Here is a 6,780-nt window from a genome sequence, read left to right on the forward strand (position 1 = left end):
TTAATTGTAAATAGTCCTCCTTATTCACTTTTATTCCTGTGTGTCTGTCTTTCTTTAGCAAGTGCTTCATCACATTCCCAACAAAACTGTAATCAAATCAACCAATAAAACAACAAGCCCATCAACAGAACTGTCTTGATTTTGATGCCGCAGCATTCCTCAGGTTCACAACAGTTAGTTGACACGAACTCAGTCCTGGTCGTCTATCCTGAGTCCTCCTCCTCCAGACTCACCCTATCCATTACCCATAATGCTGATGCCTGGATTCTGCACAATGAAGAAACTTACTTAACGTTGACGAGTCCCCCACTGTGAATTCCAGGTGGAGCCAGCCCTCAAACACAAATTACAGGTAAGATAAGCGTTTGGATGGGAGGTAGTATAATGGAGTATTTGGAGAGGCGAGAGAGTGACAGTGGTACTAGCAGCAAAGTCCTAGGGCTCTTGAATTAACAAACTCTGTGACAGGCATTTACTTAGGAAAACATTTGGCCTATTGCACGTGAACGTGTAGGCGTTATATTGCTCGCTTGCCTGTCTCAGGGGTGCTGTCTCTGGGGCTTCTAGGTTTTAGGGTTGTGTCAGCACCGCTACCACATTTCTAATGTTGATTGCTTTTGATTTGCAGAAAATCCACGCCGGGAAACTCCAGTTGTGGCCCTGCTGCAGAACGCGTTAGGACTCTGTGAATTCCAGGTGGAGCCAGCCCTCAAACACAAATTACAGGTAAGATAAGCGTTTGGATGGGAGGTAGTATAATGGAGTATTTGGAGAGGCGAGAGAGTGACAGTGGTACTAGCAGCAAAGTCCTAGGGCTCTTGAATTAACAAACTCTGTGACAGGCATTTACTTAGGAAAACATTTGGCCTATTGCACGTGAACGTGTAGGCGTTATATTGCTCGCTTGCCTGTCTCAGGGGTGCTGTCTCTGGGGCTTCTAGGTTTTAGGGTTGTGTCAGCGCCGCTACCACATTTCCAATGTTGATTGCTTTTGATTTGCAGAAAATCCACGCCGGGAAACTCCAGTTGTGGCCCTGCTGCAGAACGCGTTAGGACTCTGTGAATTCCAGGTGGAGCCAGCCCTCAAACACAAATTACAGGTAAGATAAGCGTTTGGATGGGAGGTAGTATAATGGAGTATTTGGAGAGGCGAGAGAGTGACAGTGGTACTAGCAGCAAAGTCCTAGGGCTCTTGAATTAACAAACTCTGTGACAGGCATTTACTTAGGAAAACATTTGGCCTATTGCACGTGAACGTGTAGGCGTTATATTGCTCGCTTGCCTGTCTCAGGGGTGCTGTCTCTGGGGCTTCTAGGTTTTAGGGTTGTGTCAGCACCGCTACCACATTTCTAATGTTGATTGCTTTTGATTTGCAGAAAATCCACGCCGGGAAACTCCAGTTGTGGCCCTGCTGCAGAACGCGTTAGGACTCTGTGAATTCCAGGTGGAGCCAGCCCTCAAACACAAATTACAGGTAAGATAAGCGTTTGGATGGGAGGTAGTATAATGGAGTATTTGGAGAGGCGAGAGAGTGACAGTGGTACTAGCAGCAAAGTCCTAGGGCTCTTGAATTAACAAACTCTGTGACAGGCATTTACTTTGGAAAACATTTGGCCTATTGCACGTGAACCAACACGATGACAGTGTTCAGTTAAATGAAATTACTGCAAAACCACCACCCACCCAGCTCAAAAGTAGTAAAAAAACAGGTATGCTCAGATAAAGTTTGAAAAAGTATATTTATATCCCTAACAAAATAATCTCCCGCAAGACCCTCCCTAACCCCAACAAATAAATAGTCCTCAAAAGTCCCCAAAAAACCCAACTCCCAATTCCCACCCCCCAAAAGTCTCAAAAACAGGGGCAAGGGACACTCTATGGATGCAAGCTGTTAAGTTTGGCCTCCAGGGCATCATGCTTTAGGGCCAGGGCATCATACTTTTCTTGGAGGATGGCTTGATCTAGGTGGAGGCCCTCCACCACATTCTGATATTTGGTCCATTTCTGGACCTCCGCCTCTAGGTCGGACACTCTGCGGAGTGCACGGCGCAAGCGACCTTTAACAGTGCTGCGAGGTGCAGCTTTTGCTGCTCGGCGGTGGCGTCTTCCGGCACGGCTCCGGTTTGCTGGAGCACTGTGCTTACCGGTAGAACGTGGGGTAACAGAGGAGGATGTAGATGTTGTTAGGTTTGATGCACTGGAGTGCGTGTCGTCCCCCTCTAGTTCCACCAGTCGCCGATATTCAGCAACAGTTGCTTCCAGCCTCCGTTGCCGGGCCAGTACAGCCAGCATAGTCCTCGTTGGTTTGGAGGTTTTAGTATTGCCAACTACATGAAGAAAGAAAGACATAATCTGTAACCAATGCTCTTTAAGAATATGATTAACACAAAATGATTCAGCAGGAAGTTGTGTCACAGTACAACTAGCAACTAGCCAGGGCAGTACAAAACTATTCAGGCCAGTATCATGGGCGTCCGCAGGGAGGGGCGCTTGAATCACCATTTCCCTTCCCACAACTCACTTGTATCCTTGGTTTGGTGCTCTTTCATATGAAAGAGATCTGGCAGAAGTGAGTGATTTTTCCTCTGAGCCGTTAACCAGACCAGCAACCGTATCATCTGCACCAGGCCCAGGCGATATGTCTGTTTCCCTCCCTCTCTCTCTCTCTCTCTCTCTCTCTCTCTGTCTCACTCTTTCTGTCTCCCTTTGTCTCCCTCTACCTCGCTGTCTCTCTCTCTCTGTCTCCCTCCCTCACCCTCCCTCTGGCTCCCTCCCTCTCTCTCTCTCTCCTTCTGTCTTCCTCTCTCTCTGTCTCTGCCTCCATCTGTCTGTCGGTCCCAGCCTGCTGTAATTACCATATTGTAATTTGTCACTGGGCCACCACTGAATACACATCATATCCTATCTAAGAGTCAGATAGTACCTCCATGATCCAGCTTACCTGTACTCGCCACCGCCACCGTCTCCTTCCTCACAGTCTGTACTTCTTGCTCTTGGTCCGACTCCTCTAGCGCCGCCTCCTCCCCAGATTGACCCTCGGACTCCGAGTCACTGATGACCACCACATCTGAGCTGGCCCCGCCACCAGATGTTCCACCTACAAAGTAGATTTAAGAATGTTAGATTACACCACTCCACTAGTATTTGGTCTATGAATGAAAAAATGTGAAAACAACAGAAAAATTAATTGACTGTCTACTCTAGTCTAAAGTAAAAATGTCCCTCCTTCCAGGGAAAGCTGTTGTCTTGCTTCATTTTTATATTCACAATTGTTGAATGCTTGCTTAATTTTAACACACACTATTTTTCTCTGAACAGACAGAAACTGGACTTCTAAGGACAAGAGGAACATCAACTTCAAACCAGGTGAAAGCTCGGCTCGACCACAAGAAATGTGTACCAATCCAGTACTCATCAACTCAGCACCAAGCACTTTTCCATTTCCAACTAACTTTATTTTCATATATGTGTTTACTTAAACTTTTAATAAAGCTTTTAAACTTGAATTGACTCTGTGGTTTTTAGTCCTCCAGAGAGTCCAGACTAGAGTGACTGAGCGAAAAGTTTTGCAATTTTTGCAAGGAGGAGTCTGTGCTGCTGACACTACCAGGTTTATTTATACAGTGTGCCAAACACGCCACTCTGAAATATTATTACTCTGGTCTTTGCTGTCCATAGTTCGGTTTGTGGAGAATTGTCCCTGCAACAGTTGGATTATTGATTTTGCTCCTATCTAAACCCTATTTCGAAACAATTAAATTAGGAATGCTTGGACAACAATAGGTCCTCTATATTTAAATGAAAACTTACTGGGGCCAGCAAAGGAGCACTCGCCGCCCTGGCCTGCATCCTCCTCCTTTGGAGCCACTGCTGCATCAGATTTTTCGGTCCGCTTGCCCCTGGGCGGACCTGACGTACAACATGAAAGAAATAACAGAAAACATTGATGATTGCTGCTTGCCGATGTCCTTGTCAACCAAATCAAACATTTAGAAAGAACAAGAACCTACTATTTCATCCAAAAAGAGGGCTACAAAGGAAGGACTGCACCTGAGCCTCTACACTAGGGGCAGATTTACAAGCCCCTTGCAGCTCTTTTGCTCCATTCTTGCGTCAATTTTGTGACGCAGCGCCACAAGAGAGGCGCCATGGTGTGGCGTATATTAACAACGTGATGCATATGGGAGATGCATCCCATTCTAAAACCCTGCGCCATTAGGGAGCATTCCATCGCAAGGGAGGGCGTTCCTGCGCAGGAACGCATGCTAAAAGTGGCTATGGGGAATATATAAAATTTCAATCAGTCATTTAGGACAATGATGCGTCACTGAAACCCTGCGCCTGCATGAAGCAGACTTACGGCTTGACGCAGCATTGCTGGAGCTGCGCCATCGTTGCAACGCAACTCCATCAAAGAGCCGCCTTTACGGCACCGATGCGTAACGCTTCGGTGACGTTTTGGGACCATGGTGTGCCGCATTGTAAATACGGCGCACCATGGGTGGTGCTGCCGTGCCACACACTTTGCAGGGATGCGCAGGTAATTGCTAATCTGACACTTACGGGCATACTTACGAGTTCTGAGCTGGCGGCCTCCAGATGTGCACCAGAACAAATACGTAACGCAAAACTAACCTTGCGTCACGGCAGATGCGCCGCTATTACAATGCGGCAAACCCTGGCGCAAGGGTAGGCAGATGCGTGACGCATCTCGTGACGAAATAGGGGCGCATCTCTAGAGTCGCGTCGCGGGCGCAATGCAACTATAGCAGTGCTCAGGGCTGCCCAATACTCTACATACCGCATCAGTCCTTACGCCTGCTTCAAGCAAGCAGGCATAAAGAATTGACATAGCAGCGTCGCGGAAGTGCCTGCGTTAAATCTTGTAGATTTCACGCAGGCACTTTTGCGAGGCACACATCTGCCTGACCGGCACCCCCCACCCCCCACTCCCCCCCTGCGTGGGAACGCACCCATTGAGGCGCAGGCCCAGGCATTCACGTGGCGCATCTCCTTAGATGCATCACGTTGTACATGACTCGCAGGGATGCGCCACGTTTACGTCGCTGTGCGTCAGGTAAGGCAGTGTAAACGTGGAACAAGGGGCTTGTAAATCTGCCCCTTTGTGTTTAGCATTACGCAGTTCTGTAAAATACACTCATACTCAGCCCAATTAAATGAACACAAAATAGATAACAAATAATCAGTGGCACCGGCACAGAGAAGGAGAACAGTGCACCTGAAATGCACAAAAGATTTTGAAATATTAATGAAAAAATTGCTACTACTACTCACCAAGACCGGGGACCTCCACTCCCAGCACGTCTAGCAGGTCACGCTCTCGGTCAAGGATGTCGGTCCAGCGGTGGGTGACCTGATTGTAGGTGCGCTGGACCCCCGTGATCTTAAAAAGGGCCCGGCACACCTGCCCCCACCGCTTCCGTCGCTCCTGGCTGTTGGTGTAACCAGCAGCAATCCTGCCGCCTGCCGCGATGGTCCTGGGGAGACGGCGCTGCACGTAAAAAACAAGTGCGCCCACCTCCTCAGGGCTGAAAATCTCCCGGGGCACCACCATTTCCGCCCTCAATCGACCACACGGGAGCCGGGCACGGGCTGCGGTGCCCGTCTTGGGCAGCTTCACAGCTGTCTTGACCATGTTCTGGGCAGGTGTGAGCAGTAAAGAAGAGACAAAATGAAAAAGAATAAGAGTAGGGAAGAAGGAAAGTAAAAGTTTAAAAAAGTAGTTCAAAAGTAAACAAAAGTAGCCTAAAACACAAAAATATAGATCTAGAAAAATACAGGGATAGAAAATAAGTTAAATAGATCAAAAAAATATTAAAACAAGCAAAGGATGGCAGAGATATAGAGAGGATAGAAACACCATACCCAGACACATAGGAATGAATGAAAAACAAGATGGCGGCCCGATCACGTGCGCGTAAGTAAGTTCGCACGCGATTTCTCTCGCGAACTCGTGCGAACTTGTATTCGCACGGCGCGAGTCGCGCGAGATTACACTTAGCGGGCGGAAACGGAAATACGTCACGCAAACAAAATGGCGGCGCCCATACTCAACCTTGAGGTAACTCGCACGAGTTCGCGGCCTCCACGGGCCAGTTCGCACTACGACGCGCCCCGCGAATAGGGCGAAATTACCGAAAAACGAGTTTTGCAAAAGCAAAACGAACGAGCAGGTGCAAAAGTTCGAGCTCATCATTTGTAACCATTTACCTGTAGTGCTTCCTGAAGGGGCCCTCCAGAATCCGGTTGCCTACTTGCAACTATTGTGTGACCCTGCTCTGACAGTCACAGAATAGTTACAAGTATGCCATTGCATCCTGTTAAAAAAAAATATTTACATTGCATTTGCAACAAAAAGGAAAGGGAGCAGACAAGCAGGTGCCAGCCTTCATTAATGTCAGTTGGGGCAGGGCAGGTGTTGTTGTTTGCAAAACTTAAAGCACTTAGCAGGTGTTTGTTCACTCAGTGGTCAATCAGAGGGTGTTGTGATGACACTGAGGGTGGCATGGGTGTGCCAGCCAGAGGGTGGCATGGGTGAACCAGAGTGCCAGTGTTGACAGAGGATGGCAGTGCTTTGCTTTGCCCCAATAATGTACACTGGTGAACTAGAGGGTGATGTGATGACACAGAGGGTGACATGGGTGAGCCAGAGGGTGGCATGGGTGACCAAAGAGAGTGCCAGTGGTGACAGAGGGTGGCAGTGATGAAGAAAGCTTAGCAAACAGGCTGGGCACGTAGAAACAACAAGTTCGCTAAACT

The 6,780-nt window shown here is 48.1% G+C and overlaps 1 long non-coding RNA gene across 1 annotated transcript; it reads left to right on the forward strand.

Moving 5' to 3' along the window:
- Positions 1-1,370: 1,370 nt before the first annotated feature.
- LOC144773548 (uncharacterized) lies at positions 1,371-3,506 on the forward strand. Its single transcript, XR_013600005.1, has 2 exons — positions 1,371-1,474; positions 3,319-3,506. It is a non-coding gene; the product is annotated as an uncharacterized LOC144773548 (long non-coding RNA).
- The last annotated feature ends 3,274 nt before the right edge of the window (positions 3,507-6,780 follow it).

Source organism: Lissotriton helveticus, chromosome 1_1 (genome assembly GCF_964261635.1).
Source record: "Lissotriton helveticus chromosome 1_1, aLisHel1.1, whole genome shotgun sequence".
Lineage (NCBI taxonomy): Eukaryota > Metazoa > Chordata > Amphibia > Caudata > Salamandridae > Lissotriton > Lissotriton helveticus.